At 36.0% G+C, this 20,047-nt stretch overlaps 1 protein-coding gene across 4 annotated transcripts in view; it reads left to right on the top strand.

Annotated features, from left to right (window-relative positions):
- The window catches only part of NLGN4X (neuroligin 4 X-linked), a 574,976-nt gene that overhangs the window by 55,378 nt on the left and 499,551 nt on the right, over positions 1–20,047 (top strand). Inside the window, exon 2 of one of the 4 annotated variants that reach the window (XM_075335477.1) lies at positions 7,840–7,929. The exons of the other annotated variants lie outside the window; for them this stretch is intronic. The gene's annotated coding sequence lies outside the window, so the exon portion shown is untranslated. The remainder of the gene's footprint in view (positions 1–7,839; positions 7,930–20,047) is intronic. 4 annotated transcript variants of the gene reach the window in all.

Here is a 20,047-nt window from a genome sequence, read left to right as displayed (position 1 = left end):
CCAGTGCACAATTACAACACACCCTTCATATACAAGTTTTGTGGATTTATCTTATATGAACTCAAATGGTTAGAGTTGCAAAAGAACACTTTCTACTAAATAAGGTAAAGGTGACTACAAATACATGGATAATAGGCAGATAAATATTTTGTGCTTGATTTGTGATCAGCTAATGACAGCCTTGTTTTGAAAGATTGTTTTATTTGTGTCATAAGCTTTTTGGCTGCAGATTTACTTCTGCTGCATTTCTCCATCATTCTTTCTTGCTATGTATAAAATTACTGAGATTAATTATCATTTCACTGTACAAATTTTAGGTTTGGCTCGAAAGTGAATATTTTGTATCTGTCAACAGATTTATTTTTACAAATGAGAACTTGCTTGGGAAAATATGTCTACTTCTTTGTATCTTGCAGATGTCTTTCAGTGTACCTTCAGATAGTATTATATTTAAATAAGTGTTTCTTTCCCTTTGCTAAACATTTTCAAATGTAAAATTTTATTTTTATATTTTCTATGTATATTTTAATTTAATTCTTCTAATGGTTTTTTTGAGGTCCTGAATATTGTATTTGTACTATTTTTCTAACATGATTTAAGTACCCATTTAATTTTTTTTTGAATTTTAGAATACCAGCCCCCAGCCGGCATTATCATGGCTAGGGATGAAAATTAGGGGTGACCACATGTCGTTTTTTTTAAATTATTTATTTAATTAATAAAAAAAAGCCACATCACCGACACAGCCGTGCACACTTCTGACAGGAACGTGCATGTGTTTCTGTGTACATGCACGCTCATGCTCAGAGAGTGCAGGCTGTGCCGGCTGATGTCATGTCAGACTTGTACGAGTCTGACAGTGTATCACCGGTACAGCTGCACACTTCTGACAGGAGCATGCATGTGTTTCTGTGTACATGCACGCTTATGCTTAGAGAGCGCAGGCTGTGCCGGCTGATGTCATTGTGGGCTTGTACGAGTCTGACAGCGCATCACTGACAAAGCCGCACACTTCTTTTTTTATTTTTTGAGTTGCTGGGACAACACCCGGAATGCCAGGCCCAGGTTCAGCACTCTGGTAAGTTTGAAATCGTGAGGATCTGGACTTTTACAGTCTGGTTCTGCCCATCACTATTCGTGGATCATTCTTTTGATTTCAAATTGAATCAGTGTAATAAGATCACTGTAAGGACTGCCTTAGTCTTCCTTAATTCTGTTAGACTGAGACTTTATTTACATTAAGATTTCCATCAGTTTTATTTTTTTACATTTCTTTTTACGGCTCAATGCAAACATGTTTAGAGCTGTCTTGTAGTTTATATTTGGCATTCATCGTAAACACCAGATAAAAAATGAATTAGTAGATGATCCCATTGATCTCCATGACTGTTGTAGATGACATATACTAAAGGTAAATTTTGTCTAAAGCCCTCTTTGAGCACATGGATCAACACAGCTCAAACACGCCAGAAAAACTCTTTCTGTGGTAATCTAAAGATATCTTTTAAAGACAGCAGTATCCAAAAGTAAGATGAAAAAAAGTTCTTTATTTTTCTTAAACAGCAGCGTTTTAACCCTATTTTTCGTAAGTTGTCTTACACAACTGGAACCCTTCTTTAATAAGTAATATTGTCATATATTATAATACTTGCTCCACGTTATAAAATACATTAATGACATACATATCACATAATTGGAATATCAATAACGGAACATACAGAAAAAAATGGAAGATACAGAAATAATGACAAATAGGCATTACACATCACTGACTAATTTGTATCAATATACCTACTCATTCTAGAATAGAGCTACTCAGCTTGACAACTCCAGTCCCTTGGTCTCTGAGAAACAATTTAATCACAGGACCCTATTCCAGTTAATAATTGCAAAATATTTTTTCCAATAACCACTTCTATTAATGTAAAAAATGATTGTGAAACAGCATAGCTGTGATGCCAATCCCTGAGATACAAAGTAATTCTTTAATTACAAGTGGACTCAAGCATAATTATAGAAAAGGGGGAGCCAGCACTGCATGAGAATGGTGTGCAAACAAATAAAAGTGAAAATTCACATATTATTCTAACTGTGCTATAATGCAAAATTAGATTTTTAGCAAATAATTGATCAATTTTTTGAGCCGCTCCTGCCACGTCACGGCAAATCTCAATAGATGTCCTACTCTATATTTAATATTTACTTTGTGCCATGCGGCCTCCTAAATTCATTAAAATCAGAACCATATTAAAGCAACACATATACCTATAACATTTCGGAAACCGCTTCCATGTTCTCAAGGAATGCAACTGCGAATGAAAGCAATCCAGGTCCCAGCATGTGCAGAGAAAGCCACACACACCGGGACTATGTCAGAAGTGACCCTCACAGTGTCTGACCAGGGTTCATGAATGAAGGTGGAACAGGTCCAAGTATAAGGTGCTTAATTAACAAAGCCTGTGGACGAGGGGGAAGTGGTTGAATGTGAACAGCCACCAATGTATGTATAATTTTGATAGAAGCAGAAGGAATTTACAAACCAAACCAGGCGTGCACGGTATGGTGGGAGTCAGCCACCAGACCAGTAAACCGGACCGATGGCTCAAATTATTGATCAATTGTTTGCTAAAAATCTCATTTTGCATTATAGTACAGTAGGAATGAGTTTGTGAATGTTACACTTCTTATTTGTTGCATGACATTCATAGGCAGTGCTGGCTCCCCCCTCTCTATATAACAGATAGCAGTGAGGGGACATGACAAACTTTGCAACACAATATGCAACTTAATTGAAACCGCAATATCCATTATTTTTATCTATATTATGGCTTTTTCATAGATCTTTAGTGAGTACTGAAAGATGGTGTATAAAATATGTCCATTTAGTACAGTTTCATTAAATAAGAAAGTGAAATGCCGTAAGAATAAAATAGAATACATCATCCACCATTGCTACATAAGATATTGGGGAAAAAATGCATCCCGATGCACTCACCCATTTGCCAATGATTAGATAAGCATTTAGGCTGTGGTCAGAAGGTCATAGATTTTCTCATGTGAGAGAATCAGGTCGATTATGCTAATGACAGTGTTTGATCAGAGTTTAAGCATAGTGTGATCCGATTCTCTCAGATGAGAGAATCGGATGACACCATTAGAAGAACTAACCTTCTCCATCTTCTCCATTCTATGAGTCCTGTGAAATTGGACTGCACTTGGATGTCATCTGACTGCAGTCCAATGATTTCCACGTACCCATAGATTTGAATAGGTGTGCGCCATCCAATTTGTGGTGCCACTAGCAGCATAAGGCACTTTTTTTCATGCTGGATCAGCATAAGAAATAAAAAACTAATCAGCACTGCCTCATAGTATAACATTGGAGTGAGTGCTATCTGATCTAACATCAGAAAGCACTTGTCTGAATTATATGTTTGTGTGAGCGCAGTCATAGGCTTAGTTTCTAACTTATCCTTGTATACTTACTGGAACATGACAGTAAAAGGAAAATCAATCAATAATATATTATTAATATTGCAATCCAGTACTCAAAATGTAATTCAGTGTACTCTGTCCATTATTTTGCACACTTTTCCTAAAATACATAAAAATATAGATAAGCCTCTTGGGCACCTAATTATGTCTGGATGGGACTACATATTTATTAATACTATTAATATTGAAATCAAATACTCAAAATAGAAGTCAATATCCACCTCACACCACCTACCATGCACCAATACATTACTTGCAATAGTTATGGTTAAGACTAAGTATTTTAGAGAAAAAAAAGGACATAGATTAATAAATATAAAGAAAATATTAGTAATGTCTATGGTATGATTTTACTTTCCATCAATTATCTTGTTTCATCATTTTTGAGTAGAGATATTGTCTATATTGTAATCTAAAATTAAATCAGAACAACCAATTAAAACATTTAAATAATTTAAATATCCACATTTAAAAAAAATGGATGATCACTGCTATGAGTTTATGAGTAACTATATAGTAGACACACAGTCAAAGAAAATTTACACCAAAGCCTGTAAACTTAAGTATAGAAATCCACTTAACTTCCTTTCTTTTAAAGATCTTAACCCTGTCATCCCTTCATCACGGAGAGAGAACATGATCAATCACCCTTCAATTCAATTGGCTTGTTGTACAGTGCTCAGCATAGTTGAGTACACTCATTTTGAAATGTAATATTTGAATCAATATTTCAGTGAATACAAAAACAATTTTCAAAATTTTGACAAGATTGAGCTTCATAGAACATATTTTCAATCCATAACATAAATGTAAGGTTAATAAAATAAAATTCATTCCAAAATCTTCAGTTTAATTCAAATTTAGTTGATGCAAAAATGAGTACACTCAACATAACAAAATAAAACTTATAGTATTTTGTATAATTTTTAAAAGCAGCATTAAATCTTCTAGCATGAAACAAACAAGTTGGTGACATACTGCAACATCTATTATTTTCCATTCTTCAAGAATGACCTCTTTCAGAGCCGGGATGCTCGACGGAGAGTGATGCTTAATTTGTCTCATCAGGATTTCCCATATGTGTTTTACTTTAGCTCAGAACTAGATAAAATTTGGCCACTGAATCAATTTTACCATGAGATTCTTCAGAAATGCTAGAGTGAATCTTTGATATTATTTAATGAAATGTAGCTTCTTGACACTAGCAACACTTCTGCAGCCCCACATAAGGACACTGCCACTACCATATTTCTGTGTAGGTAGCATGCATTTAAAAAAATAAGATCAGAAAAATACATGGTGCTTGCAGTGAAACATGATGATAGTGCCGATATTCTTATGTTCGGCTGCATGAGTGCTGCTTGTGTCAGGGAGATTCATTTTATTGATGATATAATGAATTCACAGATGTACTGATCTGAATTGAAAGAGAAGATGCTACCATCACACAATCTATCCTTTGTAGATATACACTTTTCCAACATGACAATGATCTAAAATATGCATTTGTTGCATTTCTAAAGAACAGTCTAAAAGTTATTCAGTGGCAAAATATGTCTCTTGATCTGAACTCAACAATCACCTATGGTGAGTAAAACTGTGGAAATAGAAAGCACAATAGGGTCTTACCCGGTATGTACCGAGAGAAGTAGAAGATTTACAATCACCTCAAGAAGTTGTGCTAGTCACAACTCCTGTATAAGCATACGATATTTAGGTGTTATCAATCACCTATGGAGAATTCTGAAGAGACAAGTTAAGTAACAATCTTTATCCAGCATCAAGGATGTAAAATTGGTCATCTTGAAGAATGAAAAAAGATGTTGTAAAATGTCAACAACTCTTCCATTCTGTGCTTAGAACACTTGGAACGCTCTTTAAAAATGATGGAGGTCATACAAAATACCTGATGAAGTAGTTTTTGATGTGAGTTGTATTCATTTTTAATCAACTAATTAAATGTGGCATCTGATTTTTATGTACACAGTTCAAAGGGAAAAAATAAAGCGATAGATAGATAACATAAATATATTACATAAATAGATTAGATAGATTAGATATGTCAAATATACAGTTAGGTCCAGAAATATTTGGACAGTGACACAATTTTTGTGAGTTGGGCTCTGCATGCCACCACATTGGATTTGAAATGAAATCTCTACAACAGAATTCAAGTGCAGATTGTAACGTTTAATTTGAAAGTTTGAACAAAAATATCTGATAGAAATTGTAGGAATTGTACACATTTCTTTACAAACACTCCACATTTTAGGAGGTCAAAAGTAATTGGACAAATAAACCAAACCCAAACAAAATATTTTTATTTTCAATATTTTGTTGTGAATCCTTTGGAGGCAATCACTGCCTTAAGTCTGGAACCCATGGACATCACCAAACGCTGGGTTTCCTCCTTCTTAATGCTTTGCCAGGCCTTTACAGCCGCAGCCTTAAGGTCTTGCTTGTTTGTGGGTCTTTCCGTCTTAAGTCTGGATTTGAGCAAGTGAAATGCATGCTCAATTGGGTTAAGATCTGGTGATTGACTTGGCCATTGAAGAATGTTCCACTTTTTTGCACTCATGAACTCCTGGGTAGCTTTGGCTGTATGCTTGGGGTCATTGTCCATCTGTACTATGAAGCGCCGTCCGATCAACTTTGCGGCATTTGGCTGAATCTGGGCTGAAAGTATATCCCGGTACACTTCAGAATTCATCCGGCTACTCTTGTCTGCTGTTATGTCATCAATAAACACAAGTGACCCAGTGCCATTGAAAGCCATGCATGCCCATGCCATCACGTTGCCTCCACCATGTTTTACAGAGGATGTGGTGTGCCTTGGATCATGTGCCGTTTCCTTTCTTCTCCAAACTGTTTTCTTCCCATCATTCTGGTACAGGTTGATCTTTGTCTCATCTGTCCATAGAATACTTTTCCAGAACTGAGCTGGCTTCATGAGGTGTTTTTCAGCAAATTTAACTCTGGCCTGTCTATTTTTGGAATTGATGAATGGTTTGCATCTAGATGTGAACCCTTTGTATTTACTTTCACAGAGTCTTCTCTTTACTGTTGACTTAGAGACAGATACACCTACTTCACTGAGAGTGTTCTGGACTTCAGTTGATGTTGTGAACGGGTTCTTCTTCACCAAAGAAAGTATGCGGAGACCATCCACCACTGTTGTCATCCGTGGACGCCCAGGCCTTTTTGAGTTCCCAAGCTCACCAGTCAATTCCTTTTTTCTCAGAATGTACCCGACTGTTGATTTTGCTACTCCAAGCATGTCTGCTATCTCGCTGATGGATTTTTTCTTTTTTTCAGCCTCAGGATGTTCTGCTTCACCTCAATTAAGAGTTCCTTAGACCGCATGTTGTCTGGTCACAGCAACAGCTTCCAAATGCAAAACCACACACCTGTAATCAACCCCAGACCTTTTAACTACTTCATTGATTACAGGTTAACGAGGGAGACGCCTTCAGAGTTAATTGCAGCCCTTAGAGTCCCTTGTTCAATTACTTTTAGTCCCTTGAAAAAGAGGAGGCTATGCATTACAGAGCTATGATTCCTAAACCCTTTCTCCGATTTGGATGTGAAAACTCTCATATTGCAGCTGGGAGTGTGCACTTACAATTATATATATAATATGGGCTGAATTTCTGAACATGTTTTTGTAAACAGCTAAAATAACAAAACTTGTGTCACTGTCCAAATATTTCTGGACCTAACTGTATGTCCTGCAGTTATATAATGTTACAACCCACCAGCATATTATAAACTAACACCTTTTAATGCCCTAAAAATGCAAGTCCAGCATACTCTAGGGAATAACAATCTATAAATGGAAAACTGAAATACGTAAAAAGAGAGAAATAAAGTCAAGAAACTGTTCTTTGTTCAAAAATTTATAACAAATCAAAGGTCCCAGGTCCTATGTAGCCTAGCGGTTCCTATGACATTCCTCGATTATGTAAATCGAAGGCTATGGAGCCTCAGATTAAGGCTCCATAGACTTTGAGTAGCAGCCCCACTCAACGCACGCTGTTCCTGATGTTTCTGCTCAACAGAGTGATGAGTGGTGATGTTCCTGACATCCCTGCTCAACAGAGTGATGTTCCTAATGTCATTGCTCATTAATGTTCCCAGGTCTCGCAGAGCACAGCAAGAGCCAGAAGTAGCTGCTACGCAAAGTCAATGGAGCCTCATTCTGAGACTCCATAGCCTTTGAGCTGTGTGATCAAGGAACGTCATGGGAAGCTCTGGACTATGTTGGACCTTGAACTTTGCTTTTTAATAAATTTGTGAACAAAGGACAGTCGCTTGTCATTATTTCTCTCTTTTTATGTCTTTTAGGTTTCCATTTGTGGGCACAGCATATGTCCATGTGCTATCTTCTGCTCCCATGAAGTTGTTTAAATATGATTCAATAAAGCATTGATTATGGTAAGTGCCACTTTTACATTTCTGCTTATGCTGTGCCTGCTATTTTCAAGACATCTCTGAAGAAGAGCACCATTTACATCCTAGTGTGCATGGAGTACAATGAGATGTGCCAGATTTGTGCTTGTGAGTAGTACCGAAAAATACTCTCTTATTTTGCCTGCATGGTTTCTATTTGTGGACTATGTTGAAGTTCTGGGACTATGTCGGACTTTCATTTTTTTTATCATTTAATTAATTGTTGAACCAAGGAAATACTTGAGGACTGTTTTTGAAAAAAACTATTTTTGTGTGTGTTTTTTTGCTATAGTGATTATACAATATTTTATATACGAATCTATGATCATGTGCATATACAGTAAGAATATCTATAAATGAAGATATTAACATAGCAGTGTATAAAAAAGTAAAATCGTGTTTAATGATGCATGTAAATATCAGGTGAAGAAATCACAATAATTAATGAAACTCATATGACTGACCCTATATTAGGCATATGGTCATATACTTATACATTGTATTTTCACTCTGCATATGTATTTTTTGTATGTGTATATGTATATGTATCACTATGGGGTAATAAACCACTGGGGTATTTTTCCATACTGCTTGGTGTGTTGTCTCCATTTAATAGTTATTTGAATGGTTTGGTCTTTGCCAGGGAGGCTTTGTACGCACTTTATATTGTTGCTGCTCCTACTTTTTATTATCTATCTATCTATCTATCTATCTATCTGTCTGTCTGTCTGTCTGTCTGTCTTTCTTTCTATCTACAGTATCTATCTATCTGTTATCTATCTGTTTATCTATCTCAATTATCTATTTTTTTTTATCTACATATCTACCTAGCTATTTCTCTATTATTAATCTATCTATCTTATGTTTGACTGCTTTATTATTTCTGAGGGAATATAGCAAAAGTGATAAAATATAGCTTTTATTTAATTTGATTAATATTCAATTTTAACTAAACACTCTAAATACAAAAGTGCAAATGTGCTATACCTGTGTAAGTGAACAGTAAAGTGCATAAAAAAGGATTGGTCTCACCCATCTGGTAGAATTTAGGAGACCAGCCACAATAGCGGTCAGTCAGAGGAGCAAATGTTCCAAAGGGGAAGGGATTACTGAACCCAATTTTTGGTACTGTCTAGACCCAGACATGTAACCCTTCTCCTGTGGGAGGGTTATATGTCTGGGGCTAGACTGTACCGAACCTGCATCTGTCCTTGTCAGGGCGGAAGTTATACTGCATCGGGCATGACAGGGTTGTTCAGTAATCTCTTCCCCTTTGGAACATTTCCTCCTCTGACTGACTGCTTTTGTGGCTGTTCTCCTGAATTCTACCAGACAGGTGAGACCCATCCGTTTTTTAATCACTTTACTTTTCACTTATACAGGTATAGCACATTTGTATGTTTGTATTTAGGGTGTGTATTTAAAATTGATATTAACCAAATTAAATAAAAGTTATATTTTATCGCTTTTGATATATTCACTATCTTCTAAAAAGCATATTGTAAGTCCCAACCAATGGGCATAGCTATTCCTTTATTAGTTCTGACAACTAGAACTGCCATAGAGTATTATTGGATGTAAAAGATTATTTTAAAAACATTGCATACGGATGTCATAAGAGTGTTAGGGAAGAAAACAAATTGCACATTTGCACAGCACTCACCTGCCATATGGAGTGATATTCTGTATCCAGGACCCTCATCCCACTTTTCTGGATGAGCATCACAGCTATTATTTATACGCAGATGTGAGCAAACCCTAACTGGTGCTCAAACTTTCCCTTTCTCCTGTATAATTAACCTCTGTTCTTGTCCATTAACGATAGACTCCTTTATAAAATAGAATTGTATGTATGGTGCTATGATTACACCAGCACAGCATCTGTGCCTAATGGAATACTATTTTGTTTAACAGCAGCATTCCCACACTAACAACTAGGATTAAATAATTATTTACTGCTGACTATTTAACCTGTTAAACACTGTATTCAATAGTAATTTTGGTTACTATTGGTTGCAATAAAGGTTATATTTATAGTACAAAATCTAACTATCTTGCATTCTGAATCAAGAAAAATAAAATGTTCATGATTTATATTGCTCTTCCATCCTTAGTGTACTGATGAAGATTTTAATATTTAAAAAAAAATAAGTTACAGTAAAGTTGTATAATTAAAAATATAAAAAACAATCTAGAGAAAAAAATAATGTATTGGTTAATGAACATGACATTATCAGCATTCCCCAAAAACAAAGACCCTAGAATAAAGAGATTCTTTACATTCATTGGATAATGGAACATGGAAGAATTGAGCAAATACATAAAATAAATGTTAATATATATGATTGGATAAGTTCTCCTTTCCTGTTCACCCCACCCACATTTTCGCTACATAATAGTAAATGGAATGATAACTGTGCTAATACTTGCTTTGCATAGATTCACTGTTGGAACTAATTGAAGCTAGATGGAAAATACAGTAATGTGCTGCTAATTATTGCACCCCTGCAAAGATGTAAACAAAGTGAACGTCTATTGGACTAAATGTACTGACATATTCGAAACAGATTAGTTACCGTATACATGGATAAAAGACTAGAAAATAGAATAGTTATTTTATTATAAAATAAAATGTCACAGCAATAAGGAGAAAAAAATGCACTTATATTACTCTTTCTGCAGTATATATATATATATATATATATATATATATATATATATATATACAGTATAGGTGTTTTGGCTTGGACCATGAAGAAGGTGGTCTACACCGTCGAAACGCGTTGTCCGTAATGCACTATTTTCTGTAATATTATTATTTACAACTCTGTTATATCTTTTAATTTTTTTACAAATAAATTGACAAGTTTTATGCCAACTGGACTTCCCGATTTTTGCTGGATCTCTTCTCCTTTTCTACATATATATAGGTATATAGCTATTTCTACAGAACTATCTTATTCTCAAAACATACATTTATAGGAGGTATGTGGTGGTGTATTTACATAGCAGCATGTTAATATAGATGATTTGCATTACAGAATGAAACTATGTGGTGAAAAACATTGTTATGAAATATATTTATTAGTGACCTCCTAAACAACATAACTTCTGACATTCAAAAAAATAATAAGTTTATGATGACAAGCATCATTTTTTTTACCGTTTTCTGGTGCGATTTTTCCACTGTAAATAAACTGTATTTTACAGTATTTACAACCGTTGTGATGTTTTCAATATTTCATATACATTCTTGTTTTTTTGCCAGATTTTGAGCAATGTGGAATTTTTTCTATATCAGCAGTATGTATTTTCATTGATTTTGCAGCAATGTTTCACAATTAGAAAAAAAGAGAAAGTGAAAATGCTTCCAAAAAGGTTTTCTGCATTTAGGCAGCTTTTTTTTGTTACATTTTTGGTGAATAAAATTTGCATTTTTAAACACATAATTTAAATAAATCACAAATGTAATCCTCACCCAAAAAAGCAGCATAAGGCTACTTTCACACATCCGGTATTTGCTCTGCGGCACAGTACGGCGCTCTGCAGAAAAACCGCAACCGTTTTATTTGCCGCCGGTTGCGGGTTTTTTTGCATAGACTTACATTAGTGCCGTATTGTGCCGCATGGGCTTGCGGTCGGTCCGGTTTTTGCCGCATGCGGCAGATTTAGCCGATGCCGCGGCCGGATGAAACGTTGCCTGCAACGTTTTTTGCTCCGACAAAAAAAACCGCATCGCGCCGCATCCGGCCGCTGCGGCGCATTTTTCAATGCATGCCTATGGACGCCGGATGCGGCGCGATGCGGAAAAAAACGCATCCGGCCGCCGCATGCGGTTTCTTCCACTGCGCATGCTCAGTAGCATGCCGCAACCGGAAAATCCGGGCCGCATGTAAAAACTTATGCAAAGGATGCGGTGTTTTCGCCGCATCCTTTGCATAGCTTGCACAGCCGAATTGAGCCGCAGTGCTCAAACCGGATGTGTGAAAGTAGCCTAAAAACAACAAAAAAAGCTGCAAAAATGTACCAAAGCCTGTGTTTAATGCCGTTAGAGCAGTAATTAGCTTACAGAAAAAAACACTGCAAAAGTAACTGTGAATAATCATAAAATAGGAATTCAGCAGTCCCTGTTTATAATTATGTAAACTGATTAATCTGCTAACTTTATGTCAGGACTTTCCATTTACGACTATATCGTCTAAAAAGTGTAAAACACTAAAACTAGATACAGGACTGAAGGCAAAAAATAGGTTAATGACTCCATCATACCAAGTGTCCTTTAATCTGCTTAGAAGAATGATTATAGTAATCAAAAAGTAGATTTTAAAGAGTTTATCCACTACCTTTACATTGATGGCTCATCCATAGGATAGATCATTAATATCTGATCATCTGGGGTCCGACACTCCACAATATTGCTAATTAGCTGCTTTTGGTGTCACCAGTGGTAGCTGGCGGCCAGAAATATTCAGTTCCAGAGCTGATCCGTCAACTGATAGTGGCCACAGCCAGGTACTGCACATCCGCCTCTCATTTAAATAAATAGGAAGCGGATCTGCAGTACCCATCTGTGACCACTATCATTTGATGGGGTAGCTCTGGAACTGAGCATTTCTGGCCACTTGCTGCCATTAGCACCAAAAAAACTGATTGGCGGTGGTATGGGATGTTAGACCCAGGCCTATCAGACATTTGATGAACTATCCTTATGATAGGCCATCAATGAAAAAGTAGTGGATAACCTCTTTAAGCACTGTAACATTTTCTTGATGTCCATAGCCAAATGTTACACACAGTTCTCATTGCCTCAGAATAAAGTGCTGGACTAACATGTGTCTGTTACATCAGGCTGAATGAGCCTCATACAACTTGATGGACCAGAATTAATGGCAAAACTAATGCAAAAATGAATCAGTACCCATCAGGCTGTTTTTCTGCTATTTACCCAGTCATTTCTCCCCAGACCAATCCCAATGTTTCATGATGAGTTGACCAATGTAATTATTACTGGCACCTGTCTGGATCAAAAACTGATGTGTCGGATAGGTGGGAACAATATCATTACTAACAATCAGGACACTTCCTCCATCACTTTTGTTTCAGATTTTTACATGCTAGATGGAAAAATTGCTGTGGTGTCAGTCATGAAAGAACCCAGGCTAAGGATTAAAAGCAATGAAAGGAACAAATGTATTTTTAGGCTTTGTGTGCATGCTGAGTATTTAGTTACAGAAAATTCTGCATATAATTTGCATGTCTTGGCAGAAAAACACATTTTTCCAGTGCATTTTTGCCACATTTCATGCATTTTGCGGCATTCTTCATGCGGTTTTGGTGTGCTTTGATATAATTTTTGCATCAAAGTTTATAATATATTCTGGCATGGAAAAATGCTGCAAAAATGCTGAAAGAAGTGACATGATGCTGATTTATTTAAGCACTGAATCTGCAAGGGAAAAAAGCAACATGTGCACAAAACTTTAGGATTCTCATTGACTTTGCTGGCATAAGGATTGGCATGCAGTTTTGTGACAAAACTGCGCTAAAAATATATCAAATAAGTGTTAAAAATGCACTATGTGCACATGGCCTTAGGCTAATGATTTAAATACATTTGTAGTTAACGTATTGTCTACCAAGTAAATCATCTTTTAATTTTTTCTTCACCTTACAAATGGCAAACACAACAAGCTGCAGCTATGTTTGATAGTATCATTGCATGTTTAATTACTGGAGCATGCAGTCAAATACTATTTTCCAAAAACTGAGTAGTTCACATAGTTGAGTCAAAAACGTGGTGCATTAAATTTACATGTAGCAGATGGTGTTTGCTAACAATTAAATCTATTGTTTCTCAGCTTTATTTATCATTGCATAGGTTATAAAGTTCAGATAAAAATTGTAAAAAAGTAGTAGTTTCTGCTAACCAATATATTACAACTCATTAATTATATTAACAAAAGCCAGAGTAATGAAAAAAAATGAAACAGCACAAGGAATAAAAACAAATAATGTAAAGAAACTAATTTTTTTTCTCTTTTTATTATAAAGATTGTCTTACAAATACACACACACATAGGTTTTGCAGGAATGTAACATTTTTTAATAAGAATCCCTTAATCTTTTGATTTATTTTAAAAGGTAGATAGTTTCACTTTTAATCATCTGCAGTGCAATTTTAAATCGCTTTAATATCTTCATATTTGAGATAGGATTAGTACCACTTATTAAAAGACTTTCTACTACTTCTGATTTATTCTCTGGCTATTCCCACATGTGTTATCTCAATAGCTTTAGCAATTATAATTTTAGATTAAATGCAAATAAGTTCAGGAACATGGAACCACTTCCTAATGTTTCGATGGGCACAAAATGTTAAAGGCTAAAATAAATGCCTATTATATATTTATTTATTAACTCAATTGAAGTTATTGCAAATGCATTCACTTTGCAACAGCATACAATATAAGTCTGTACTAATTTTAATTAGTTCTTCTCTATTGAGCAATCTTTTGAAATTTGAATTTACCGACTTTGCCAAATTTGACCCAAAAATTAGATATGTGTTGAACAAATTTGCACAACAAAGAGAGAGAGAGCGCGAATCTCGCACTCATAAGAGCTTACATTACACTGACAAAATAGAGGACCCTGCTTACCATAAGAGCTTACAATTCCCAGTAAAGAGAAAGATCAAGGGAGGACCCCACTGACAATAAGAGCTTACAATTTACTGGAGCCCACCCTATAATTTTGTATTGTACATCCCTTTACATGAGAGAAAAAGTCCTGCAGATCATAAGAGCTTACACTTTACAGGCGAGAGAAAGGGAAGACCCCATTGGCCATAAGAGCTTACACTCTACTAGAGAACAAGAGAGAGAAAGGGGTCACAGGATCTTATGCTTTATAGTACAGATATAATTACCCAGTGACTCTGGATATGGAAAATCACTCAGCTGTTTTCCTTTGGCACTGCTGATTTGTGATGTCTCAGGCACCGACCACTACTATACTAGGTATGATGATCAGTAAGATTTTATACCTGAAAGTGCATTATTGTGAAGCCTACTTGACAAACCAAAATAACATTTACCTGCTCTCTGGTGCTTTAGCAGTGTAGGAAGTGGAGCCGAGCAAGTTTTCTTTTCTTGTGAACCGTGAATCAAATCTCTAAATGTTTGACTTTGTGGGAACTCAAAAATTTAAAAAAATTCAACTACAGTTCAAGCCTTGATTAATCAATCCACGAATCCTTAGGAAGTGGTCTGTAATGTATGTTAACTGGTTAAAAGAGCTAGATAAAGAACAAAGCATCTAAATGCAACTTGATATTTCAAACTCTTCACAGCAAACATTTTATGTACCTATATGTCATGGTCAGATAGGGTTTCCCGACTGATGTATACATATGTCATGGCAATAGTGAAGGGCACAAGAGCTGTGCCCACATGACCACACCAGAGAGATAGGCCTATGTGGCAGCCGAGATCCGGTTCTCACTGCCAGAATTGATGTCTGTACCACATTTGTTTTTTTAACCCTCAAAATGCTGAGACCGATATTGATCACAACATTTAGGTGGCTGAGAGGTGTGCGCTCCCTCTCCCATTTGATCTGCGCACCTGGGACATCATCAGGAGGGCCCAATCATTGACATGGCAAATCAAGGTCATTCTGATGACCTCTGGGTCCGCCAGCTGAAGCAAACCTGTTAGACTATGCCAGTACCATGGTTAAGATGCTTCAGTCAGTGTCGCAATGACACGTATAATATATTGCAATGCTTGTACATCACAAAATAATATATCAGCAATAAACGTTAATGCCTCATTTAGGGACTAAGTAAAAAAGGAAAAAAAAAATAAAACAGATTTTTTAAAAACCGAAAAGTAAATAGCAAAAAAATGGAAAAAAAAATTATAAATATTATAGTAATAAACACATACAGTCAATTTATGTAAAAACAATAACAAAAAAGTCCATATATATTTGTTATCGCCACATCTGCAACAGCCCAATCTGGAAAAAAGTCTCACTATTTAACCCCTTCAGGGAACACCATTAAAAAAAAGTGGCAAAAAATAGTCTTTTTCTTAAAACTGGCGAAAGAGCAATGGAATGAAACGTGATCAAAAAGACAAAGGTAAATAAAAATGTTATCACTAAAAATGTTATCTTGTCCCACAAAAAACAAACTGCTAAACAGCTCCATCAGCAGAAGAATATAAAGTTATAGGTCTCAGAATTTAGCAATGCAAAAACAATTATTTTTTCTATAAAATACTTTTTATTGTTCAAAGGAAGAGAAAAATAATAAAGATATAAGCATGGTATTGCTTGAATTATGGCATGCACTAAAGCGTGTCTGGCCACAAGTTTCTGCACCCCTTAAAAGACAGACACCACTAAACAGACACAAATTGAAGTCCGGGGTAACTTGGTCTGCCTCATTAGTGAATGGATGCCCCCTCCCTTTTGAGCCCATTATCTGCTTAAAACACAGTTAACATTTACATGTTGGACTTAACCTATTGAGAGACCACACTTATTTTACAGGTGTATGGTTACAGGAGCTGGGAATAATATATTGGTTGCAAACTTGCAATTTTTATTCTGCAGATTTCATTGCATGTTTATTTCTGGAAATTGCCCATAGCATAAAAATAATTATTACACCCATAGAAGAATTCCAAAAGGGGTGTAAATTCTAATAAGGGGTCACTTAATGGGAGTTTATACTATTCAGGCACATTAGGGGCACTGCAAATGAAGGGCGCAAACTATTCTAGAAAAATATGGGTCACAAGAGTCAAGTAGTGCTTTTTCCCTCCCAAAATTGTATAACAAATTATGGGGTCTTTTTAACCATTTTCCCCTCATGAAAATCAACAAAGTAGAATTTTAATAATGAAAATGTAATTATTAGTTCTTCACCAGACAATAGTATAAATTGCTGTGACATATCTTAGCTGTCAATATGCTCACTGCATCCCTAAATTAATTCACTAAGAGGTGTAGTTTGTTAAATGCATTTACTTGTGGGGGATTTTTGCTGTTCTTGCACCTCAGGGGCTCTGCCAATGTGACATGGCACTTACAAACCAGTCCAGCAAATTCTGAAGTCCAATATGGCACTGTTTCATTTCTCAGCTATGAGGTCAGTTCGGAGTCAGCCGAACCTTAAATTAAAATCCGTTTGGGACTAAAACGTTACCTGAACACCAATAAAAGTCTCTAGTTAGGCAGTTTGGTTCTCAACCCACATGCAACCAGCCATAAACAGACCACTTCCTGGGGCAGGTCACTGAGTTTTTCCTTTTTTTGAGGTGCACACTACATCTGATCACGCTATTGTTACCCCCAGTGCAACCAAATCAAACACTGCAAGTGGCTCGCACTGGGCTGAGGACTGACCATACCCAAGCATAGTCCTGTTGTGTAAAGCAGCTGAAACTCCGGATCCGAACTCTGTTTTTGTGTAAAGTCTGTGTTTGGTTCGAACACCAAATGCCAAATTTTGGGTTTGCTCATCTCTAGTCAGGAGCAAGGGATCATAGATGATTTGTCATGCATCAGTTATTTTAGGCTAAGTGAACAAATAGTGAACACATTTCTTAAATGTAGTGTACATGGAAATGATTTTGTTTTAATTGCAGTGGCACCATCAAACCTGACCCCTAACTTTCCCACATTGCTTCAAATGTCTTAATTCTATTACACACATGATATTTTTCAGCACAAATACATGTTATGTGTGTAATTACTATAACCAGTTTCCAAAAATGTCTCCTCTAAGTGATTTCAACTACGTTTAATAAATGACTCTCTTTGGAATAACAGTAAAAAAGTCATACTTTGAGTAATCAGCTAAGTAATGCTGTTTCCAACTGCTAATCTTTTTTTCTTTGCTTACACAGTGTAGACTTTGGTACAAAAGCCACTAGAGATGTAATAAACAGCAATAAAGGATATTCTCTGGGAGGAGATTCTTGCACAGCTGCCATGGTTACAGACTTTGACTTGCAAATCTTAATGCTAGGATATAATACTGCATTTAAAAAAGTGTACATGTTCTTAAAATATAGGTACTCTAAACTAAGACATACCATAATAATTTATACATAGTCATTCATTTTAAATATAAAATATGAAGTTAAACTTTGTATTTTATCAACTCATTCTTATGTAATATAGTTTCGATCAATGCTATAGGAAGCTTATAATACAAACATGGAAGTCCTATATGTATTATAGCACTTCTATGCTTGTTTTTTAAACATATATACATGCAATCATGGGGAAAAGTGTTGGCACCCTTGAAATTGTCTTAGAAAATGAACTATTTCTCCCAGAAAATGATTGCAACTAGACATATTTTGTTTGACACATACTTGTTTCCTTTGTGTGTATTGGAACAAAAACAAGACATTTTTTTTTGACAGTTACACATAAAATCCCAAAAATGGTCCTGACAAAATTGTTGCCACCTTTAAAATTGGTGATACTCGTTCAAACTCACCAGTGGCAAAAAACTGGTGTGGGCAATATGAAAATCACACTTGAAACCAGTTGATAAGGGGAGATGTTGACTCAATCTTTGTATTGTATGTCTGTGTGCCACACTAAACATGGAGAACAGAAAGAGGAGAAGACAACTGTCTGAGAACTTGAGAACCAAAACTGTTGAAAAGTATCAAATTGCCACATTTCCCTGATGAAGTCGCAGCCGCGGTGATACGCGTGGGACTCTGCTACGTGACCCACCCACTCCTCCCCGCTCTCCCCCTTCTCTTCCAGCTTTTCCCACAGGTTTCATTATATTCTGTGGGTTTTATTACTGCTCTTCTGGCAGCCTATGGGACAGACTGCATTTTCTTTATCTTTTCTATTTCAGGGCTATTGTATGCTCGGTCTGTCACACTTGGTATTGTGACCTTATACTGCAAGTTCTATTATATCTTTTTCTCATTTTTCATCCTGTATATATCTTATTGCTGCAGTGTATGGCTACATCATATTAACATTTATATATTTTATGATTGAATAGTTGGGCCTTTATTACAAAGGAGTAGTGGAAAAAAGGATCCGGCACGATTATATTATAAAAACATCCAAAAACTTTATTTCCATTGTTAAAAAAGTACCTGTGGAGACCAAGCGGTGTACCTCACAAGAGACTTAACGTGTTTCGGACTGCGGTAAAAACAAGAGAGTCCTTAACCATAAGGATTTTCTCTGTGAAACAAGACTACTGAAATAGGTCACTCCATTAGATGAGCCAAGGGGGGGGAGCAAGGATACCTTGATTAAATGAGGAACCAGGTGGGTAAAAGGGATCAGATAGAAACATATGAAATCAAATAATCATGAGTAATATTAAATACTCATTGCAAAAGTGTCACCATAAATATCACAATAAAAAAAAAAATATATATATATAAGATACCACATATGAACAATGTTACTGATAATAATTTGCAAAAAATGGCATCAAAAATATCAAGAATTTACAAAAAAAAAACGTTTTGAAAAAAAAAAATAAACTTGAAAAAAAACCCCAGCATGAATAAACAAAATTAAATATGCTTTGGTATAGACAAGGAATTTGATTACTCAGAAAATGTAATGTAAATCTGAGCGATAGTTCAGACTATCAGGGTACCTGGAATTGAGTTTTAAAATCCATTTTGCTTCAGCAAGAAGAAGAGCCTGAAACCAGTTCCCCCCCGGGGGGTCTGGGTACATATTCAATCCCGGTAACAACCAATGTTGAAAAATCTGCCAGGTGGTGCTCAGTAAAATGTCTGGTCAAGCCAGATAGGGAGCGTTTCCTAACCAATATGGCATAATTCACAGTAGTAGGATCTGATGCGGTTGATGGTATCCAGGTGTGCTCTGAGATTCTGGTTCTAAGGGCTCTGGAAGTGCAGCCGACGTAGTCCCTGTGGCATGCCGTGCATGTGGCTACATAGATGATATGAGTTGAGGAGCAATTAATAAAGGAGTTGATGGAAAAATTCTCCCCATGATTCCTCACAATTGACTTGGTATTATGCATGAATTTACAGAGACCACATCGGCTAGACCCACATCTATAAGA

Source organism: Anomaloglossus baeobatrachus, chromosome 2 (assembly GCF_048569485.1).
Source record: "Anomaloglossus baeobatrachus isolate aAnoBae1 chromosome 2, aAnoBae1.hap1, whole genome shotgun sequence".
Lineage (NCBI taxonomy): Eukaryota > Metazoa > Chordata > Amphibia > Anura > Aromobatidae > Anomaloglossus > Anomaloglossus baeobatrachus.
Note: the sequence above shows the minus strand (reverse complement) of the source record. Positions and strands in the feature narration are given on the sequence as shown.